The sequence below is a fragment of the Sus scrofa genome, chromosome 4 (assembly GCF_000003025.6).
Source record: "Sus scrofa isolate TJ Tabasco breed Duroc chromosome 4, Sscrofa11.1, whole genome shotgun sequence".
NCBI lineage: Eukaryota > Metazoa > Chordata > Mammalia > Artiodactyla > Suidae > Sus > Sus scrofa.
In genome coordinates, this window is record NC_010446.5 from 100408097 (window position 1) to 100432583 (window position 24487).

Below are 24487 nucleotides of genomic sequence, written 5' to 3' on the forward strand. Positions count from 1 at the left end.
GAGGGAACTGGTACATCTCCTAGTCAGAGGAACTGGTAGGAATTCCTAGGCAGAAGACCTAGAGGGAAGTTTCTAGGCAGGAGACCATATATATTTACATGGTCTGAACAAACAGTTTGACAACAAAATGAACGACTGAATTCATTTGGCTCCAAAGAAAAAGGGGACTCCGGCTCCTTCCAGCCACAAGGTGTTCTCAGGCAACGGAAAACCTAGCGGAAGTGTCTGAGGATTGATCCTCCTACATGCAGCGGTCCCATAGGGAAACCCATCATTACATTTGAAGTTATTTCACAGCTCGTCTGGGGACATGCAAGAACTGGTCATTCAGTAATCAAAGCCCCCACTGTAGCATTAGACTACAGGCAGGAGAAACCAAGGCACAAAAGAGCTGAACTGACTCAAGGGCGACACCTTGAGGAGATAAGCTCACAAGCGGCACACTTATGACCCTCTACACTGTCCTTAGAAATTGTTCAGACCTTATAAACAAAGCAAACCAAAAATGGGAAACCCTGCTTCCGAAGCAGAGCAACTCCCACATAGGCAGCCACCCACTGGAACCCCAGCTGGCTTCCTGTACAATGCATACGGAGCCATGCCTGCAAGTACTTAAAGAAGTGGGAACATCTAACAAAAGATAACTCTTAAATGGACAAAATGGGGAACATTCAATCTGCCAGAATTAATTTACTTGCATGCACAACCGGAAAAAGCCAGCAATAAAACGGGAGGCATGTGTCAATATTGGTACTTAAAGGCTTTGAAACGTGGCGATCATAAAATGACGTCTTTACAGGAAACCAATCAAAAACTATTAGAAACAGTTGCTAAATTGGAAAACAGCTCAGAAGTCACCAGACTGCCTCCTCCTTCCTGCCCTCTAACACCCTGCCCTTCTCTTCCTTCAGTGCCTTTGTGTCCTCTCTCTAAACTTCTACATCCCAACTTATTTGCCTCACTCGCCCCTTCTTCTCTAGAGGAAAAATTAGCTGAGCCCCAGGGAATCAATGCTGAGGACCATAAAATACTGCAACTCCCTTGAAGGAAAAGCCTACTGAAAGAAGTAAGCCTGCACTTACATACAATCCTTAGATAGAACTGAACTCAGGAATTTCACTAAAGATTTTCCACACCTTTTATTAGATCCTTTAGGGTTTGCTCAAGAAATTGATCTATTAGGACACATGAGCTAGGATATTCAGAATTATATCAGCTTGTGCATCTGCTAGTATCTGTAAGCAAAGCCAAAGGATGGCTCAAGAGAGACAGAACGGAAGGTGCCCATGGAAATTTTTCATTAACACTACCCTGCAGACTTCCACAAGTATAGAGAACTGGCTCAGAGCCTGCACCAAGCCATTCCCAGAATTTTTCTGGAAAACAAAAATTGGACAAAGGCCTAGCAATGTAAATAAAAGCCTGGAGAAGCTATCTTTGATTATTTTGAAAGACTTGAGAAAACTTTTTAGACAGCATATTGGAACGGCCCCAAAACGTTTTCAAAATCATCAAAACGATCCAATTTTTAAGTTCAATCTTTTTAGAAGACTGGATGAAGAAATAACAAGGCTAGTTAAAAGACATGTGTTAGATTGGGCCGCAGTGCATACTATTGAGCTTGTCACTATTGCAGATAAGCTCTCTAAAACCTTACAAAAGAAAGAAAAGGAAAGAGCCACTAAAGTTATGAATGTACATACAACTACTACAACAATTCAGTGGCCCTATGAAAGCACACTTTTTTGACCCGGCTCAAAAACTCAATAACCACACTTGCAAAAAACCTGGTCATCTCCAAAGAAATTGATATAAACTTAAATGGGATTTACAGGGAAAAGTAAAAAGGAATAGGGTGCTCCCAGGATTATGAGAGAGCATTTCCCCTCCTTCTTACCAATACCTTAGGGGAAAGTGAAATAACAATCAGAGGAGAAACATCAAAGGCCCTTTAAATGCAGAAGCTACACTATCTGTTCTTAACCCTACACTTATTTGTTGCTCTCTCCCTTTGAGTAAACAATCAATTCAAATGGTAAGTTAGGGCTCCTAATTTACCCATGCAAGTTTTCAAATCAGAGCCAATAACACTTCAATTAGGAACTATTATAGGGAAATGTGCTTCTTTTAGTAAAATGTGTCCCAATTCACTTAATAGGATGAAACCTTTTAGAAATTTACAATGCTTAGCAATGAAATCCTGCTGTGTAGCACTGGGAACTATGTCTAGTCACTTATGATGGAGAATGATAATGTAAGAAAAGAGAATGTATACATGTATGTGTAACTGGGTCACCATGCTGTACAGTAGGAAAAAAATAATGTATTGGAGAAATAAAAAAAAAAATCAAATGACGTTTCTCCGGTGTGTGGGGGGGTGGGATTTACAATGCTAGTACTGCCTTCTCACAAAAAGGTGAGATGCTTCTAGATTTAAAAATTTGGATGCTGACCAAAATCTGGTTACGGAAAAATCAATGATCATAAAATCAGTGGCTCAAAAAGGCCAAGAAAAGACTGATGACTCGTTATGGCAAGTGCCAAAAAAGTTATGGTCATCTTCTTTGGATACTGGGAAAATTAAATCAGCTGCTCTCACCAAGGTAGCTGTTGATAACTCCAAGCTTCTGCCTAACACTTGGCAATACCCACTTCAACTGGAGGCATTAGAGGGAATAAAACCTATTATTCAGGAGTTTCTTAAGAAAGGACTTACAGGAGTTCCTGTCGTGGTGCAGAGGAAACAAATGCGACTAGGAACCATGAGATTGCGGGTTCGATTCCTGGGTTAAGGATCTGGCGATGCCATGAGCTGTGGTGTAGGCTGGCAGCTATAGCTCAGATTAGACCCCTAGCCTGGGAACCTCCATATGCCTCGGGTGCGGCCCTTAAAAGACCAAAAAAAAAAAAAAAAAAAAAAGACTTATACTTTCTTGTTACTAGTCCTCCTAACACACTATTTCACCAGTGAAAAGCCAGTGGGAAAGGCTGGAGATCTGGTCAAGATCTGAGAGCCATAAACAATACTGTGATTCCTTGACATCCTGTAGTCCCAAACCTGCACACATTGCTCTCAGCCGTCCCAGCTTTCAGCTGCTGTTTTTCGGTAGTTGATTTATACAGTACTTTCTTTAGCATCCCAGTGGAAAAAGATAGTCAATCTCTTCTTGCCTTCACATGAGAAGATTGCCAATATACCTGGACAGTTATGCCACAGGGCTATGCTGAAAACCCCACTTTTCTCAAATACTCAGAGCTGATTTAGTTAATGTGGATTTTCCTAGTGGCTCCACTTTAATTCACTCCGTAGATGATTTGCTTTTGTGCACCGAAACTAAATTGGATTCCCTAAGGGACACCATCTACCTATTACAACAGCTGACATCTAAGGGACATAAGGTATCCAGAGATAAATTCCAATTTTGTTTACCTACTTTAAAATATTTGGGTCACTTAATATCTAAGGATGGACTACTGATCGAAAGAATTCAAGAAAGTTTGGCTTTTTCGCCCCCAACCCCAAACAAAGAAAAAAAAATGAGAGGATTTCTGAGAGTATCTGCATATTGCAGAAATTGGGTACCTAACCTTTCACTTATTGCTCAAACTTCATATGCATTACTGAAGTCCAACCAGCCTGATCTGATTGAATGGACACCAGAGGGAAAAGAGGCCATAGCACCTTAAAGTCCATCTGAACTCAAGCACCAGCTTTAAGTCATCCTAACCATAAATTGCCTTTTTTTTTTTCTTTTTGTACATAAAAATAAAGAAAATGCTTTAGGAGTATTAGCTCAAAAACATGGTGATCAATATCGACCCAAAGGGCATTAGAGTCAACAATTAGAGTCAGGAGCAAAAGGATTCCCACCTTGTATGTGGGCTATTTCAGCAACAACCCTGTTATTTAAGGCTATTGAAATAGTAATGAAGTCTCCTTTAACTATTTATGCCCTCACTGCTAAATCTCTTCTAAACCTCTCAACACTCTCAACACTATTATGTAAGTCAATTAGCCTCATATGAGGTACTGTTGCTTTCTGCACCCAATGTTACCTCAGTTCAATGTAATAATATTAAACCTGCAAATCTGCTTCCAGCACCACAGGAAGAAAATGACCATGACTGCATTTTATTAGATTATATTCTTACTCTTAGAAATGATTTACAAGAACTTGTTATTGACAATGCTGATCTAATTTGGTTTACAGATGGCTCCTGATTAAAAGATGAGCAAGGGGAGTTTCCCTCATGACTCAGCGGGTTATAAGCCCGACTGGTATCCATGAGGATGTGGGTTCGATTGCTGGCCCCAGTCAGTGGGTTAAGGATCCGGCATTGCTGTAAGCTGCAGTGCAGGTCGCAGCTGTGGCTCGGATCTGGTGTTGCTGAGGCTGTGGCGTAGGCCAGCAGCTGCAGCTCCAATGTGACCCCTAGCCTGGGAACTTCCATATGCCAAAAGGGAGAAAGAAGAAAAAAAAAAAGATGAGCAAGGACATTACGGAGCTGGATATACAATAAAATCCACAGTGGACATAATTGAAAGCTCTTATTCTACCAGAAATTAAGTCAGTATAACAAGTCAAATTAATTGCTTTAACTCAAGCTTGTCGACTAACTAAAGGCCAGATAGCACATATTTATACTAACAGTCACATGACTTTGGAATGTTATGGCAACAATGAAGTTTTTTAACCTCTTCAGGAGAACCTGTAAAAAATGGAAAATCTATAAACACGTATTAAATGCTTTACAATTACCAAAACAGACATTATTAAACACCAGGACTTCCAAATCTAAGACTATGGAAGCTAAAAGAAAATACAATGCCTGTTTGGGGAATTCCTTCTGAATTACATGATGACTGAGGAATATATTTTTTTGGACAGAGTTAAATCTATTTGCGACATCTGGCAATAATACGGCATTTTCACTGCACTTACCATCCCCAATCTTCAGGACTGGTAGAAAGGACTAATGGCACTACCAAAACTCAACTGGCAAAACTTTCAGAAGCATTTAATCTCCCATGGCCAGAAGCTCTCCTACTAGCTTCTCAACCTTAGATCTATGCCTTTTGGTAAACACTGGCTCCTTTTGAAATAATAACAGACAGTCCATGCCTATACGATTAGATGAGGAAATACATGAACCAACACTACTCTAAGAAGATATATTACATTATTGTGAGGGGCCTTTTTTTTTTTTTGGTCTTTTTGCGTTTTCTAGGGCCGCTCCCGCGGCATATGGAGGTTCCCAGGCTAGGGGTCTAATTGGAGCTATAGCTGCCAGCCTACGCCCACAGCAACTCCAGATCCAAGCCGCATCTGCAAACTACACCACAGCTCACAGCAACACCGGATCGTTAACCCACTAAGCAAGGCCAGGGATCGAACCCGCACCCTCACGGTTCCTAGTCGGATTTGTTAACCACTGCACCACGATGGGAACTCCTGTGAGGGGCTTATTAAAACACTTAAGGAAAATGAGATTCTAGTAGCTAACTCATTTCACAGTGAGCTCCCAGGAGACAAAGACCTTACGGATCATGGATTACAACCTGGAGATCTTGTTTATTGGAAAAGATATAAAAGAAAAGATTTGGAAAGGACTTTACTAAGTATTATCAACAAATCCATGTGCTGCCAAATTTGAAGGCACAGACTTATGGATTCAAATCTCTAATTTTAAAAAGGCCCCTCCACCTAAATGGAGCAGATTTTTAGGGCAGAAAATCTTTCACTTCTGACACCCATCTTCAACTAAGTAAAATGAACGCCACTAAGCCTGGACAAGAAGATGACAGCAGTTAGCAGACAGCTAACCCAAGAACTGGGACCACGTCTGTAAGGTTCAGCCTACTAGACTAACTGCACTATTTACCAAATGTCTGTCCCTGTCAAAAGGGGGAACAACCTAAAGTTATCGTTTTGCTTCTAACTATACTTTTGCCCCAGTGTTCAGGATGGAAAGAAAATTCCTTAGTAAAGTCAGAGTATAGCTACTGGGGGCAATCTAACTGATTGTTGGATCTGTCATAAAATCCTTTGGTCAATACAAGACTATTATAAGCCTCTTAATGCCTGTTACCAACTTTTCAGATGTTCCTAATGTAACCACTTATCTATTCCAACCGCTCCCCCTGGTCTAACTTTTCAGGTTCAAATTCTTCAACATAGCAATATGCCCATCCCTTCTCTGTTTACCCTTGGTTCTTAGGGACCAGATACAACTTACCCTAGGACCTCATCACTCTAGTCCTTATTTAATCAACAAATCTCTTAAAGGAAAAATGTAAGTAAATTTTGCCAGAAACTCCCTCATATTAAACACTATATAAATGGCTTTTGGAAAGCCTGCAGGAGATATGACCCACGGTTTAATACTGTTAACAAAACACCCAATTAATAAGGCTATCAATGAGAGCACTCTGGGGGGGATCACTTGTGTCCCCTCAGGTTCTGTCTTCACATGTGGTATTGGATGGGCACACAAATGTCTTAACGGTTGGCAAACAGAAGGTTTATGCTTATTGGGGCCTTATATTACCTCGGTATCTATATACAAGAAAACAGATGAATTTCCTTTCTCTTCCCATCACAGAATTGAAACCTCTGTGTTAGCAAGATACCAAGATACCCGGTGGCAAAGTCTTTTGGGAATCTTAATTCCTAGTGCAGGAGTAGATGTAAACAGGAATAGGCTCAGAAGTCTATCAGCTGCCCTCAGTCAACCAGCCAAAAAGATTGCAAAAAGCACTGCAGCACAACAGACATCCCTAAATTCCTTAGCCCAAGTAGTATTCCATAACAGAAGTGCCTAAGATTTCCACTGGCTAAACAAGTTGTTTGTGCTATTGCTCATACTACTAACTGCACTTATATCAAAATCTCTGAAGAAGTTGAGACGCACCTAGAAAGAATTTCTCAAAAAGCAAAATGGTTACAAGGTGTAAGAAAAACCGACTCTTTAAATGACCTGTTTAGTTGGCTCCCATCAGGAATAGGCAATTTTTTCTGCTCCATTTTACAAATAATTATCATTTTCATAATATGGATTATTATTCTTTTCCTAGCTATTAAGCTATTCATGACCTGTATCATTGCTTTCTTCAAGTACACCGCTAATAAAAGCCCATGTACAATGTTTTAATAAAATGTATAGCCTATGAAAATATATCTCTGTGCTTATCCACTACACTCGATTAATTCCCCCTCCCACAAGACTAACTAGGTAACTCTAGTCCTAAAAAAAAAAAAAAAAAAAAGAGGTAGACCTAGCACCATGCAACAGGATGGAACTGGAGCAGGAAAATTCCACCCCAGCCTTGAGGGACAAATTTTTTTTTCCGCCTTTTTAGGTTCACACACGAAGCATATGGAGGTTCCCAGGGCAGAGGTCAAATCGGAGCTGTAGCCGCTGGCCTACACCACAGCCACAGCAATGCCAGAACCAAGCTGTGTCTGTGACCTAATCACAGCTCATGGCAACGCCCTTTCCTTAACCCAGTGAGACAGGCCAGGGATTGAACCTGCGTCCACATGGACGCTAGTCAGATTCGTTTCCGCTAAGCCACAACTGGAACTCCTGAGGGGCAAATTTTGATCATCAGTGCTTTCCACCGAAAGATTTACAGTCAAAAGAGGGAAAGTGATACACAGAAATTGAGATATAGGGAAGTCGTTCTGCCTTGAACGTGAGTTAACTTGAATTTTATGCTAATTAAAATAGCCTGTTTGTGGCCTTTCAAACATACATTGTACCTTTGCTTAAATTATTAAAGAAAAGGGCATGTTGATCAGAAGTGAAGAATGTCCATGTTAAAAATATGGAGTTCCCCTTGTGGCTCAGCAGTAACGAACCCAACTAGTATCCATGAGTTCGATCCCTGGCCCTACTTGGTGGGTTAGGGATCTGGCACTGCTATGAGCTGTGGTGTAGGCTGCAGACTCGGCTTGGATCTGGCATTGCTGTGGCTGTGGTGTAGGCTGGCAGGTGCAGCTCCAATGCAACCCTTAGCCTGGAAATTTCCATATGCAACAGGTGCAGCCTTTCTAAATAAATAAATAAAGACTAAATGTTTATCAGTACACCAATGCTGGTACTCCTCTGATGATAAAGACCCCCTTCCCAGGTGCAAAGCCATGCTGACTTGCTGTGTACATGCTGACTTGCTGTGTACAGGCTGATCTGTATGGGTTGTTTTTTCCCTTGAAATGTACCTCGGACTTCTTTAAGGTCCTTTGTTCTGATAAGATATAAAACTGCTGGAAACCATGCTTCTCGGGAGCAGTTTCTCAGAGTAATCTGGATGCAGGTTTCTAGGCTACCCCTCAATTTGGCTCAAATAAAACTCTTTTCTTACTATAGATCGGTTACTCATTATTTTCATTGGCAAGACGCAATAGCAGACAAGTTATTTAATCTCTTTGAGTCTAATTATCCTATTTTACAAAATAGAGACTATAACATTACATATAGAGCTTTTGGATGATTTCAAATGTGTATGTGCTTGTGTGTGTGGGTGTGGGGCGGGGGAGAGAGAAAGAGAAAGTGAGACAGATACACTACTAAGTTCAGGGTCTGAGAAGTCACTCAGGGAATGTGAATACCCTATTCTCCAATCTTTGCAGATCTTGGGATCATTTACAACAAAATCACATGAGGAACTTGTTAAGACTCTCTGGACATAGGCAAAGGGCACAGGACTCTTTTCTGCACATTTCCTAGATAATTCTTATACAACCACTGAAGAAGCAAAGTTAATAGGTAATTCAAAAATCTGAAGAGTTATCTCCTTGATAATCAATGATTAGCTCAGCCCCTAAATTAGATCTCTCAGGATCCTACAGTCTCAAACAGGGAGCACAGTGATTGGTGTGACAGTAAGGAAGAATGCTTTGAAACATGGGAATGGAGAACAGAATAACTAGGACAGGGTATCTTATTAAGAAGGAAGAAATGACAAGTGTTGAAATCATACTGGGGTGAAGACGGGATAGAAAGATGCATATACATTGTTTAAGATAGTCAATACTACAGTTTATGTTTGGGGTAAAAACCCACAATTTTCACGATATAGACTATAAAAAGCAAAACTCAATGTTAACTCCTTGATAGGTAAGGCTGTGCATTAGAGGATTCTATATTTTGTATTATCAGAGACCCTCAAGGCTGTGGGAAAAATTAAACAAACTGGTGTTTCAGGTCAGTAATTCTGGGAAAGAAAATAATCCATCATAATGTCTTGATACGGTTCAATTGGTTCAATTGCAGGTTTGAATGCAGGAACAAACATGCATTTCACTTGTCCAAAATATCACACGCCTAAGTTTGTTTAGCACTTAATCCAGCAAACCATTTAATGACGATTTAAGGATAAAAAGGACTGGCATTAAGAATGATGACATACCATAAACCACCCCAACAAAAAAATGGGCAGACGATCTACACAGACACTTCTCCAGAAAACACACGAAAAGATGTTCAACGTCACTCATCATCAGAGAGATGCAAATCAAAACCACTCTGAGGTACCACCTTACACCACCCAGAAGGGCCATCATCCAAAAGTCTACAAACAATAAATGCTGGAGAGGGTCTGGAGAAAAAAGAACCCTGTCACACTGTTGGTGGGAATGTAAACTGGTGCAACCACTGTGGAAAATGCTATGGAGATTCCTCAGAAAACTAAACATAGAACTACCATTTGATCCAGCAATCCCACTCCTGGGCATCTATCCAGAGAAAACCATGACTTGAAAAGACACATGTACTCCAATGTTCAAGGCAGCATTATTTGCTACAGCCGAGACATGGAAGCAACCTAAATGTCCATCGACAGAGGAGTGGATCCAGAAGACGTGGTACACATACACAATGGAATATTACTCAGCCATGAAAAGGAAAGAAATGATGGCATTTGCAGCAACATGGATGGACCTAGAAATTACCATGCTAAGTGAAATCAGTCAGACAATGAGACACCAACATCAAATGCTATCACTGACACTGGAATCTAAAAAAAAAAATGACTCAATAAACTTCTTTGCAGAACAAATACTGACTCACAGACTTTGAAAAACTTATGGTTTCCAAATGAGACAGGTTGGGGGGCGGGGGGATGCACTGAGGGTTTGGGATGGAAATGCTATGAAATTTGGTTGTGATGATTGTTGTACACCTATAAATGTAATAATTTATTAAGAAGAAAAGAATGATGACATAAAAAATGACCATAAGATTATACTTTAAAAAATTCTCCAGAGAAAGTAGTGCACAGATGCCTCTAGATTCTGGAAAGATGACAAAGGTCCAAGAGCTTTGAGAAGAAGATGTGAGATAAAATCAGAAACATTAAAAAAGAAAATTCCTGAAACAGTGGGCAAATGGTAGAAGTCTGAGTTCATTAATTTCCTATGGTTGGTGATGATATTTAGATAACAGGTGAAGAGTTGATGAGTGCAGCCCCAGGCTGTGGTCAGTATGCCTTGGCATTATTTTCCCTTCAGGAGTTGAATTCTTCTGGCAGTCACAGAATCAAAATCTGAAGCCAGGGAAAGATATAATGATGCAATACAGCTATGTGACCTAATTTTACAAGAAGATCCAGCTGATACTGCCGTAAAATTGAAATTCAAAAAGCCCCAGGGGAAGTGTGGGAAGCTGTTCAGGATTAACATGAAGAAGAACTTGTTGGGGACCAAGAAGTACAGCATGAACTTGTAGAACTATACACATGCAAAGAAGCCATTACTTTAGAGGAACTTGTGGTGACAAATCCACACAATACACTCTGTCAGATCTAGGAATGCTGTCAGTAGGATGCCAAAGTTAAATATACCCAAGGTAGACTTGAAAATCTTGACTTTTCAGGAAAGTATGTTGATAGACACTGAAACCATTCAACAGAAATATAAGAGTTTTGTTTAGGCTTAAGTGTATGCAAGTTATATTGCTTCTGATCCAAAAGCAAACACAAACAATGGAAAAGAACAACAAGAAATACATTCACTGGGCAGCTCAGTCAACAAAGTTGATCAGTTTACAGGATGAAATAAGGACACCAAATATCCCTTTAATCAGTTGAAGACATGTTAGGAACATTGTGAATCACTCAGTCATATGATTTTCGTAAGCACTTCCATGTTAGATTTCACAAATGCTCAGTTGAATTTATTGGCCTGTAATTTACTAAATACCTAAAGCTATTTATACTAAATCTGTGCTAATGAGCGGCTGTATGTGAGCGGAGAAAAGGGGATGGGGGAGGGAGAGAAAACACCATTTTATCTGGATGCCCCCAAGAATGAATGCTCTCAACTCCCTATGTCAGCAAAGATGACTCATAACTTAATGGCTTAAGTGGTACAAGTCTCAGGATGATCACTGATCAAATTCTCATTATTTTGTGTATATTTCTATAGACCAGAGCACTCCTGGCCTTACTGAGATTGTTGGTTATGATAAAGAATTATCCAGAGCCACTCAGTCTTTTCATACACAGTGATTTTTGCTTTTCCCATCCACGATGTCCCTTTTAGAAACTAGAGATTAGAAATTGAGGCTTCTGAAAGAAATATCAAAAGGGCCTCTGTAAAAGACTGTACTGGGTCTCTCTGTACAAATTGTAATGAAATATTATTTAAATGGCATTTGATGATACCTGAGTCTTTGGATTAGTGAAAAGACATCCTATGGAAGTCTTACTATACACTATAAGCTAATTAAGCACTAAGAAATTCTCAGAATACTGATTCCATAGAAGAGAATGTATACTGATTGGCCTACAAAACTATTTAGCATAATGTAACAATGGTTAAACATAATGGAAAGTGCTTTTATTAAATTCCTTTACTTTTCATGATCTGGTAGTTACTTACAAATATTCAATAAGAGGAAACAGAAGATGGCGGAATAGAAGGACTGGAGCTCAACTTCTCTCCTAAAAACAACAACCTTCACAACTAAAGACTGAGCACTCTTCACCCAAATGGACCGGAAACCTCAAAAAAGACACCCTACTCCAGAAGAAAAAGAGGAGGACACATCAAGAGATAGGAGGGGCGATTTCACGATATAAACAACCCCATACCTCCCTGGGGGGAAGCTCCACAGACTGGAATCTAATTGCTTCACAGAGACTCACCTACAGGAGTGAGAGTTCTGAGCCACACATCAAACTCTCATGGGTGGGGATCTGGCACGGGGAGAAAGAGCCCTGGAGCATCTGGCATTGAAGGCCAGTGGGGCTTGTGCGCAAGAGCTCCACCGGACTGGGGGAAACGGAGACCCCATTCTTAAAAGGCGCACACAGACTTTCACGTGCACTGAGTCCCAGGGCAAAGCAAAGACTCCAAGGGAATCTGGGTCAAACCTGACTGCAGTTCTTGGAGGACATCCTGGGAAAACAGGGGTGAACGTGGCTTGTTCTGAGGGAAGGACATTGAAAGCAAAGCTCTCGGGCATATTCAGCAGCAGTGCCTTTCTCTGGAGGTGGCCATTTTGGGAAAATCTGGCCCCACCCATCAGTCAGCTGCTGAGAAGCCCCAGGGCAAACAACAACCCAGGTGGGATCACAGCCCCACCCCTCAGTAAACAGGTTACCTAAAGACCCCTCAGGCACACAGCTGCCTCTAATCCCATCCAGAGACTAAGCCCCACCCACCAGAGGGATTAGAATAAGCTCCTCCTACCAGGGGGCAGGCATCAGCCCCTCCCATCAGGAAGCCTACACCAAGCTCCCATACTAACTTCAGCCACATGGGGGCAGACATCAGAAGTATGAGAGGCTACAACTCTATTATCTGTAAGAAGGTCACCACACCCAAAACCTATAAAAATGAAAAGACAGAGGACTATAACTCAGATCAGGGAGAAAGGAAAAACCCCAGAAAATCAGCTAAGCGAGGAGGAGATTCTCAGCCTCCAGGAAAAAGACTTTAGACTGTTGATGCTGAAGAAGATGCAACACATTGGAAATAAACTGGAGGCAAGGATGGATAACTTCCAGGAAACACTGACCAAAGAGATACAAGATATAAAACTTCAACAAGAAGAGATGCAAAATACAATAACTGAAATAAAAACGTCACTAGAAGCAGCTAACAGCAGAACACACGAGGCAGAAGAACGAATAAGCGAGGTGGAGGACAGATTAGTGGAAATTACGGATGCAGAACAGAAAAGAGAAAAAAGACTGAAAACAAATGAAGAGAGTCTCAGAGAACTCTGGGACAACGTGAAATGCACCAACATCCGTATTATAGGGGTGCCAGAAGGAGAAGAGAGAGAGAAGGGACAGAAAAAATATTCCAAGAGATACTAGCCGAAAACTTCCCTAACATGGGGAAGGAATCACTCACTCAAATCCAGGAAGCACAACGAGTACCATACAAAATAAACCCAAGCAGGAACACCCCAACACACATACTAATCAAACGGACCAAAATTAAAGACAAAGAGAAAATCTTGAAAGCAGCCAGGGAAAAGAAACAAATCACATACAAGGGAACCCCGATAAGGCTACTGGCGCATTTCTCAGCAGAAACTCTGAAGGCCAGAAGGGAGTGGCATGATATACTCAACGTGATGAAAGGAAAACACCTCCAACCAAGATGACTCTACCCAGCAAGGCTCTCATTCAGATGTGAAGGAGAAATCAAAACCTTCACAGATAAGCAAAAGCTGAGAGAATTCAGCAACACGAAACCAGCCTTACAACAAATACGAAAGGAACTTCTCTAGGCAGAAAAGAACAAGAGAAGAAGGAAAGGAAAAAGAGCAGCAAAAACAAATCCAAAGCAATTAATAAAATGGCACTAAGAACATACATATCAATGATTACCTTAAATGTTAATGGACTAAACACCCCAACCAAAAGACACAGACTGGCTGAATGGATACAAAAACAAGGCCCATATATCTGCTGTCTTCAAGAGACCCACTTCACTTCTAGGGACACATACAAATTGAAAGGGAGAGGACGGAAGAAAATATTTCACCCAAACAGGGATCAAAAGAAAGCTGGAGTAGCAATACTCATATCAGACAAAATCGACTTTAAGATGAAGAATATTTTCAGGGACAAAGAAGGACATTACATAATCATCAAAGGATCAATCCAAGAAGATGATATAACCATTTTAAATATCTACACACCCAACACAGGTTCACCACCATATATAAGGCAACTGCTAGCAACCTTAAAAGGACAAATCTACAATAACACAATCATAGTGGGGGACTTTAACACCCCACTTACAGCAATGGACAGATCAACCAGACAGAAAATCAATAAGGAAACACAGGCCCTGAATGAAGCATTAAACCAGATGGACTTAATAGATATTTATAGGACATTCCATCCAAAAGCAACAGAATACGCATTCTTCTCAAGTGCACATGGAACATTCTCTAAGATTGAGCATATCCTGGGCTACAGATCCAACCTCAGTAACTTTAAGAAAATTGAAATCATATCAAGCATCTTTTGCGACCACAACGCTATACGACTGGAAATCAACAGCAAGAAAAAAACGGCAAAAAACACAAACACGTGGAGACTCAACAACATGCTACTAAACAACCAATGGATCACTGAAGAAATCAAAGAGGAAATTAAAAAATACCTGGCAGCAAATGACAGCAAAGATACGACACTCCAAAACCTATGGGATGCAGCAAAGGCCGTTCCAAGAGGAAAGTTTATAGCAATACAAGCCCACCTCAGGAAACAAGAACAAGCCCAAATAAACAAGCTAACCTTACATCTAAAGCAGCTCGAGAGAGAAGAACAGACAAGACCTAAAGTTAGTAGAAGGAAAGAAATCATAAAGATCAGAGCAGAAATCAATGAAATAGAAACAAAGAAAGCCATAGAAAAGATCAATGAAACGAAAAGCTGGTGCTTTGAAAAGATCAACAAAATTGATAAACCCCTAGCCAGACTTAGCAAGCAAAAAAGAGAGAGGACTCAAATCAATAAAATTAGAAATGAAAAAGGAGAAATAACAACGGACATCACAGAAATACAAAGGATCATAAGAGACTACGATATGCAACTATACGCCAATAAAATGGAAAACCTAGAAGAAATAGACAAATTCTTAGAAAAGTACCATCTTCCAAGACTAAACCAAGATGAAATAGAAAAGATGAATGGACCCATCACAAGAACTGAAACTGAAACTGTGATGAAAAAACTTCCAACAAACAAAAGTCCAGGACCAGATGGCTTCACAGGCGAATTCTATCAAACATTTAGAGAAGAGCTAACACCTCTCCTTCTGAAACTATTGCAAAAAATCCCAGAGGAAGGGATACTCCCAACCTCATTCTATGAGGCCACCATCACCCTGGTACCAAAACCAGACAAAGACTCCACAACAAAAGAAAACTATAGGCCAATTTCACGGATAAACAGCGATGCAAAAATCCTCAACAAAATACTAGCAAACCGCATCCAACAATACATTAGAAGGATTGTACATCATGATCAAGTGGGATTTCTCCCAGGGATGCAAGGGTTCTTCAATATCCGCAAATCCATCAGTGTGATACACCACATTAACAAACTGAAGAATCAAAGTCCAATCTAACACCATAAAGTTCTTCCTCAGTTTTTCCCATTTCCTATTTTTGTCCTTCTCCTCCCAAGCTGCTAACCTTGACTCCTGACAATATTAATGTTTTCACTGATTTGCTCTAGCTTACAATACACACAAAACATAATTATTATACCAATTCTACGACCAATGGTTAAACCCACTAGATAAAGTTCAAGATGTCGTTAGGATGTACTCCACCGTGAGTAATTCAAAATGCACTTGACTTAATCATATTCTATGTGGTTCTCTTACCTTTCTTTTGGTTTGTCTTTGTAGGACTGCACCGGCGGCATATGGAGGTTCCAGACTAGGGAATCCCAGCTACTGGCCTACGCCATAGGCACACCACATATGCCAGATTCCAGCTGCATCTGCAACCTATACCACAACTCAAGGCAACACGGGATCCTTACCCCACTGAGCAAGGCCAGGGATAGGACCTGTGTCCTCATGGTTCGGCAGAGCTACCATGGGAATCCCAGTTATAGTATCATTTGATATGTACTTATATTCATTTGTTCTACTTTTATTTTTCAGGTTTTTTTGTTTGGTTTGTCTTTTTTAAGGCTGCACCCGGGCATATGGAAGTTCCCAGGCTTGGGATCCAATCAGAGCTGCAGCTGCCGACCTACACCACAGCTCACAGCAACGCTGGATCCTTAGCCCACTGAGAAGGGCCTGGGATCCAACCCGTGCCCTCATGGATACTAGTCGGGTTGGTTACTGCTGAGCCACCATGGGGAACTTCTTATTTTTCAGTTTTCAGTTTAGCTTTTTCATCCTCTTTTGGAATATGTACAATAGTGACATGACTTTAAAAATGAAAATTGTATTACGATACACTTAGAAAAAAGCCCCTTCTGGAGTTCCCGTGGTGGCGCAGTGGTTAACGAATCCGACTAGGAACCATGAGGTTGCGGGTTCGATCCCTGCCCTTGCTCAGTGGGTTAAAGATCCGGCGTTGCCGTGAGCTGTGGTGTAGGTTGCAGACGCGGCTCGGATCCCGCGTTGCTGTGGCTCTGGCGTAGGCCAGTGGCTACAGCTCCGATTCGACCCCTAGCCTGGGAACCTCCATATGCCGCGAGAGCGGCCCAAGAAATGGCAAAAAGACAAAAAAAGAAAAAAGCCTCTTCTATCTCTTCATCTTAGACTGAGTATGGCCCAGGGTTGTCTGACTATTCTGGCAACTACTGCACCCCACTACTGTGCGCGGTACCCCACTATCCATCCACAAGGGGCCCATAAGGGGAACTTTTTCCCAATTGAAGCCCTAAAAGAGAATAATGCTGGCGGTTCAATGACGTCGGATTTGACCAACCAGCCAGGAGCTGCGCGGAACCCAAGTTTCCTAACTTCGGAGTCACCCCAGCCCCAGGACGGTATGGGGCGGGCAGAAGTCTCGCGCTGTCGGGGCCTCAAGCTCTGGCTGTGGACGCTGGGCTACTGTCTCCATCAAAGAACCCCCAGAAGGTCCTGACCTGAGAGGCACTCGGGCTTCTCTCGTTGATGGAAAATGTTCCTCACCTTCCGGTCAGACTGTGGCCGCTCTTCCCCACGGTCTGATAGCCTGTGCTGTGTACCGGGGCGGGAGAAGGGAAAGTGAAGAGGAGTGGTAGTGAAGGGGATGAAGGAAGCGGGAAGGAGGAGGAGGAGGACAGCATGGAACCCGGGGAGGAGAGAGGGGGATCGAGAACCGAGTGGGGGGACGAGAGAGGGGTCACCAGAAAGTCCCAGGGGCTGTTCTGAGGAAGTTCAGAGTTCTCAGGGCAGTGGGAAGAGGACAGTTACAAAGGAGAAAGGAATTTTTCTTCCGGCGGAAATCCTACCTCAGGGCAGAACATTCTAGAAATGCCGCAGAGCAGACAGACCTGGGGGAGGCCCGAAAGCCCTGCCCTGTCGCCGACCCCAATGGATTTCTTCTCATCCTCGAGGTTCAACTCTGAAGGGCGGCCGAGGGCGGGCGATGCCGGCCCCTCCCGGCGTGGTCGCGGAGGAAGCGGGCTGGGGGCGGCCGAGGAGCGCGCCGGGCGGGAGGCGGGGCCTGGGCCCGGCCCGGGCCCGCGGGGCTGCGTGGGGCCTGGCTCAGCAGCCGGACCCAGTGAACTATGGGCGGTTCCATGGTGTAATGGTGAGCACTCTGGACTCTGAATCCAGTGATCCGAGTGCGAGACTCGGTGGGACCTTGTCCTTGAGATGAGGTCCAGCTGTCTCTTTCTGCGCAGCCGGAATTCAGTCTCCTCCCCAGAAGAACTCGCGCTTCAAAGGTGCGCTGAGTGGACATGCTTTCCCTTCCTAGAGGGCCCCTCTGCCCGGCTTTCAGACTGCACGGTCTGGGTCCTGGGAAGGGGGCTCCGCGACACCCCCAACCCCACCTCCGGCTGGGGCCCTCCAGCTCCTGCCGCCGTAGGCCCATCGCAGCCGCGTTCCCAGGGTTTGGCCGCCTCCTGCTCAGGGGTCAGAGTCCCAGAAACTGGCAGACCACACGGACGTGGAGGGCAGGGGAAGTGGGACGAGCCCGGGGTGTTCTCGCTGGACCCGGCAGGCTCTGCCGGGCGCTGGCATCCAAGGCGCAGCTGTCAAGGGGCACAGCGACGGAGCCAGTGCCACCTGCTGGTCGGGTCACCCTGGGTCTCCCGGGTAAAACGTAGAGGCTGCGCCCACTGAATCCCGCACCGAGAGGGCGCTTCACACCGCGCGCCTTGTAACTGTACGGATGTCTTGTTTCTACACAGGTAGAAAATAGTGCAATGATGAAATAGCGTTTCTGAGCTCATTCTTGGGGTGGTGAGACTAACTTTCTGACTCATGGGTTCAAGCGGAAGGTTGGATGTATTTCATTTTATTTTCCTTTGTCCTTTCCTACGGTTACCAATAGAATCTCAAGCTTCTGAGTTCTGTTGAGACCACTAGGAGCCACAGTTGTCCTAAACTTTGTACTTGGGTCTGGGGTTGAAGAGTTTTAACTAGGGACCCACCCCCACCCCCACCCCCACCCCCGCCGCCGCCGCCCCGGGCGCGCCAGCTGGAAAGGCAGCTACTGTGCCTGTCAGCTGCTTTGCTTGCTGCACACCACCCTTCTTGTAATCTTGTAGCAACTTCGTGCCTTGGGGTCCTTGTTTCAGTTTCGTAGGCAGGAACACTGCTGCCTAAAGGGAGAGGTCCGGGGCTACCTGCATAGGAAAACCTCGAGGTCTGTATTGTGTAAAAGTTACCCAAAACAAGACTCGGTGCTCAGACTCTGGAGGTGACTCCTCTGAGCCTGCAAGGGTGCTGTTCTGTATCTTCTGGTGCCATTTGTATCTTTCGGCTGCCACAATTTCTTCAACAGGGTAATCTCCTTAAACCCTAAACCCTGCTCCCCAGAAAGCGATCCCTGCTTAGAGAGTCCTTGTCCTTAACCCACGGCAGCAAGGTCTGGGCTCCTAAGGAGGGGAAAGTGAGATGAGCCAGAGAAGCTTTGAGGGTCAAGTCCTGAACTCGCAAGGCTCCCCCTGCAACCTTCTGGATTCCGCTCCAAGAAGACACCACTGAAAAAGGTCATGACTTTTTCCTTCTATTCATAGAAAATTTTACTGGAAAGGTCTGAAGGCCCTTCTTACCTAAAGTGTCTTCTGCCACCAAAGAGCATCGATTCACCCAAGAATATTTTCTACCTAGAAAGCCTGAAGCTGCTCCACATTGATTTTCACTGCATTTCCTTTTGCTTTTTGTGGGGATACTGTAGGTTAGGTAAATCCTTTGTAATGTGTGGTGGCTAAATTAGGCACACTGTTGGTTTCCTTAAAGTTAACTGGCAGGTACCCCCTCCTCCCCACTCCCCCTTCTCTTCCCTTGCAGACTGTTTGCCTGCAGGGCCTGAGGAAGTTCAGAACACACAAGTCAAGTTCTGCTGCTGGAGGTTCCATCATCAGTGATGTGCACATCCAGGAATTCGAGGTTTGTCCAGCAGACCATGTAAAGGAAGACTTCATGGAGGTGATCAACATGCTTCTCCACAGCAAGCCAGACAATTCTTCCCCTAATCCTTCATTCAGGTCCTCTACCTCCTCTCCTTAAGGAACATTTAGTCCTTATTTAATTTTTAGTTTTTAAATGAAATTTCAAGTTTGTAAGTAGGCCTTATCCCCTCTGTATCTGCCAATATCTCCAGCTGCCAATGCATTAGGCATCCTGGATCTCCATCATATTCCTACGTCGTGCCTGGAGTTTTTTCTCTGCCTCAGAGAGAAGACATCCCTTCCTTTCTCTAGCCCATCAAAACTGCCCTAGCTCAGACCAGTACAGGCCCCTCACTAGTCTTACCACCCGCCTCCTCCTCATATCTCTTTGGGAGAGGCAGAGTCCACTTTGCCTACAGACCCTCCTCTGTCTCCAAAGTTGCGGCTCTAGCACTTTGTTATATTCCATTATTAATTCTGGCAGGTTTTTGGGGGGTAGATTCCTTAGGATTTTCTACACACACAATTATGTCAAAGATAGGTTTTACTTTTCCTTATCTTTAAGGCTTTTACTTAATTTTCTTGCCTTAAGGCTTTGGCCAGACTTCTGATGCAATGTCAGAAAGAAGTGATGAGAACTACTATCTTTTCCTTTTCTCCAGTGTTCGGAAGATGGTGTTCAGGCTTTCACCATTAGATATAAAGTTAGCTGTAGGCTGTTCATAGATGCCCTTCATCAGATTAAGGTATTTTCCTTCTATTTCTAATTTACGTAGAACTTTGAACATGAGTGGGTGTTGAATTTTGTGAAATATTATTTTTTCCATTTATTAGAATGATCAAGAATTTTTAACCTTAATTTTCTTTCTTTTTTCTTTTTTTTTTTTTTTTTTTTGTCTTTGCTATTTCTTGGGCCACTCCCGCAGCATATGAAGGTTCCCAGGCTAGGGGTCGAATCGGAGCTGGAGCCACTAGCCTACGCCAGAGCCACAGCAACTCGGGATCCGAGCCGCGTCTGCAACCTACGCCACAGCTCACGGCAACACCGGATCCTTAACCCACTGAGCAAGGGCAGGGACCGAACCCGCAACCTCATGGTTCCTAGTCGGATTCGTTAACCACTGCGCCACGACGGGAACTCCTTAATTTTCTTAATGTTATTAATTACATGTTACTATTCTATTGTTAAAAGTAATGTTACATTCCTAAGATACACCCGACTTGGTCTCGATGTATTATCCTTTCTATACATTATTAGTTTTAGCTTGCTAATAACTTGTGGTGGTTTTTGTATCTGTGTTCATAATATTAATTTGTAATTTTCTTACCTTGAAATGTCCTTTTGCAGCTGTTTTGGAACGAGATCCTACTGGTCTCACAAATGAGTTTGGTAGTGTAATCTTCTCTTCCATATTATCTGACAGGCTTTGTGTTAAGATTGTTATTTTTTCTTCCTTAAATGTTTGATAGAATTCACCAGTGAAGGCATATGGGCCTAGAGTCTACTTTGTAAGAAGACAAAACTATGTATTCGATTACTTTCCCACATATAGACCTCTCCAGATTTTCCATTTCTTTGTGATTAACTTTGTAATTTCTTTTTCCAGACATTTGTACATCTAAGTTGCAAGGTTTATTCTCCTAAATGGTTTTCATAATATATCCTTACAATAGGATACAATAAGCAATATCTTATTGTAGTAGCTTAGGACCTGTGGTGATATCCTCCTTTATTTCCTGATACTGCTTATTTCTCTCTCTCTCTCCCTCCCTCCCCCTCTTTCTTAGTTTGTCTTGCTAAATTTATTAATTTTTTCAAAAACTTCTCTTCTGCTTCCGTTGTTTTCCTTTATTGTTTCAGCATTTTGTGTTTTATTTATTTCAGTTTCTACCTGTATTATTTCCTTCCTTCTACTTACTTTGGTTTATTTCCCTCTTCTTTTCCCAACTTCTCATGGTAGAAACAGAACATTGACTTTATTTTTCTAGTCTTTTCTTTTTCTTCTTCTTCTTCTTTTTTTTTTTTTTTTTTTTTTTTTTTTTGGTGGAAGTTCCCTGGCTAGGAATCAGACCCACACCAGAGCAGTGACCCAAGCCATAGCAATGGCAATGCCAGATCCTTAACTGCTAGGCTACCAGGGAACTCCCTAGTCCTCTGTTCTCTTCTAATGTAAATTTGCAGAGATAGAAACACTCCAAGGACTTCATATCAATTTTGATATGTTGCTTTTCATTTATCCCCCAGTTCCAAATAGTTTCTGATTGCCTTTGTAACTTTTTTAACCCCACAGATTTTTAAGAAATATATTACCTTATTTCAAAATATTTTGATATTTTAAGGATTTTTAAAAATTGTTAATTTATAGTATAAATCTGTTGTGGTCAAAGTATATACTCTGAATAAAATCTTTAAGAGGTTTTGAGATTCATCTCATGGTCTAGATGTAGTTTATTTTAGTGAATCTTCCATGTAAACCTGAAAATAATATATACTCAGTAGCTGTTAGGTATAATGTTCTATAGATCTCAGTATTTCAAACTTGCATAGCTTTTCAGGTTTTGTTCTCTTGGTCTTCTTGTTTCATCAGTTACATCAGGATGCACATTTAAAACTCTTAACTATGATTACAGATTTCCTTTAATTCTGTCCATTTGTCTTCATATAATTTGAAACTTTTGTACTAGATGCATGTACATTTAGGAATTTTTGAAGCACCGACCACTTTATAATATGAAATGTCCTTCTTTATCTCTATTAATGCTCCTTGTCTTTAAATCTATTTTGCCAGTATGGTATTTGGTACTGTATTTGGTTAAGTTGGAACTGTGTTCCCTAGAATCTCTTTGCCTATGCAGTTCTGAGTTCAGGTTGGCTCAAAAAGAAACGAGACAAAAGAAGAACTTGTGTGAGCTTTAGAAACAGTTACTCCCTGAGGACTGTCACTGTTAGATATGGTGATAGATGAAGACATGCTGGTGAATTCCAGCTTTCCCTTGCTGTCCTCCATTCTGTATCTAGATATTCCTGGTTGCTGGCCTACTGACCAATAGTAGCCCTGGGCCCATCACCAGACTTTTGGCTTCAGACTAAAAAAAGCAACAGCTTTCCGTATATTTCTATATCAGCTCTCTCCTTGCTGTCCCACTTTGGCAACTAGACAGACTTTCTTTCCAAGATTAACTCATTGGAGACTCTTCAGATCCTAAAACTCCACCTTTGGAGTTCCCTTGTGCCATAGCAGGTTAAGGATCCATTGTTGTCCCTGCAAGGGGTTTGACTTGCTGCTGTGGCACAGGTTCTATCCCTGGCCCAGAAACATCCACATGCCATGGGTGCAGTCAAAAACAAAAACAACAATAGCAACAACAACAACAACAACAAAAACCCTCTCCCTTTAAGATCTTCCCTTTCCCAACTCTTATTTTAATTCCTATAGTAAATAAAAACGGAGTTCCTGTCATAGCTCAGCGGAAATGAATCTGACTAGTATCCATGAGGATGCAGGTTCCATCTCTGGCCTCGCTCAGTGGGTTAAGGATCCGGCGTTGCCCTGAGCTGTGGTACAGGTCGAAGACATGGCTCAGATCCCGTGTTGCTGTGTCTGTGGTGTAGGCCAGCAGCTACAGCTCTGATTTGACCCCTAGCCTGAGAACCGTGAGTATGGCCCCAAAAAGACAAAAAAAAAAAAAAAAAAAAAGATTATCTGAGAAGTTTAATAAAATACATAAACTCATGTTGACTAGGAAAAGAAAAAGAAAGCACACAAATTACCAACATAAGAAATGACATGGGATATCCCTGCCGACATCTAAATTATAAGGACATTTTACAAACTACCCTACACATATAAATTCAACAACCTTAATGAAGTAGATTGATTTCTTGAAAACCCAAGATAACCTGGGTAGTGAAATAATTATTACTGAAACTGCATTCATAATAAAACAGAAATCTCCAGGCCCAGATGGAGTCACCACCAGATTATTCTACCAAACGTTTAAGGACAGAGAATCACCAATTCTCCACAATCTGTTGCAGAAATTGAACAAGAAGCAACACTTCCTGACTGGTTTTGTGAAGCCAGAATTACCCTGATACCAAAATCAGACAGACATCCTCTAAAAACTATAGATCAATATCTACCATGAACATAGATGTAAAATTTGTAACAAAACATCAGCGAATCCAACCCGGCAATATATACAATGAATACATTACAGCTCAGTAAGGTTTATCTCAGGAATGCCAGGCTGGTTCAATATTAGGAAGTTAATTATTGTAATTCACCTTGCCAGTAGTCTGAAGACATAAAACCACACAATCGTATCAACTGATGTAGAAAAGGTATTTGACAATATGTAACATCCATGCAGGATAAAAACTCTCAGTAAATTAGAAGCAGAAGGAAATATCCTCAGCCTATAAAGAGTATCTACAAACAACCTTCACTTAACACCATACTTAGTTAGTAGTGAGACTGAATGTTCTCCCCCTAAGACTGGCAACAAGGCAAGAATGTCCACTCTCACTACTCCTGTCAACAATGTACTACAAGTGTTAACCAGGGTAATAAGGCATGAAAAATAAATAAAAGGCATGCAGGTTTTTTTTTCTTTTACGGCCCTACCAGCAGCATATGGCAACACTGTGGCAACACTGGTTCCTTTGACCCAGTGGGCAAGGCTGAGGATTGAACCCACACCTCCACAGCAACCTGAGCCACTGCAGATGGGTTCTTAATCCACTGTGCTTGCTGTACCATTTTCCATAGTGGTTGTACCAATATATATATTCCTACCAACAGTGTAGGAGGGTTAAAAAGGAAGTCAGTCTAGTATAGAGGTACGTTAGGAAACTACACAGAACTACCATATGACCCAGCAACCCCACTCTTGGGCATATATCTGGACAAAACCTTCCTTAAAAAAGACACATGCACC

The 24487-nt window shown here is 42.2% G+C and overlaps 1 protein-coding gene and 1 non-coding gene across 7 annotated transcripts in view; one reads left to right on the plus strand and one right to left on the minus strand.

Annotated features, from left to right (window-relative positions):
- CHD1L (chromodomain helicase DNA binding protein 1 like) overlaps nt 1–17632 on the minus strand; it is a 160766-nt gene extending 143134 nt beyond the window's left edge. For 3 of the 6 annotated variants that reach the window (XM_021089962.1, XM_021089963.1, XM_021089961.1), the window contains exon 1: nt 17435–17599. The gene's annotated coding sequence lies outside the window, so the exon portion shown is untranslated. Of the gene's footprint in view, nt 1–17434 lie in introns of all 6 variants that reach the window. The other 3 variants (XM_021089965.1, XM_021089964.1, XM_013993372.2) reach the window with 2 other exon arrangements.
- TRNAQ-CUG lies at nt 17720–17791 on the plus strand. The gene has a single exon. It is a non-coding gene; the product is annotated as a tRNA-Gln (tRNA).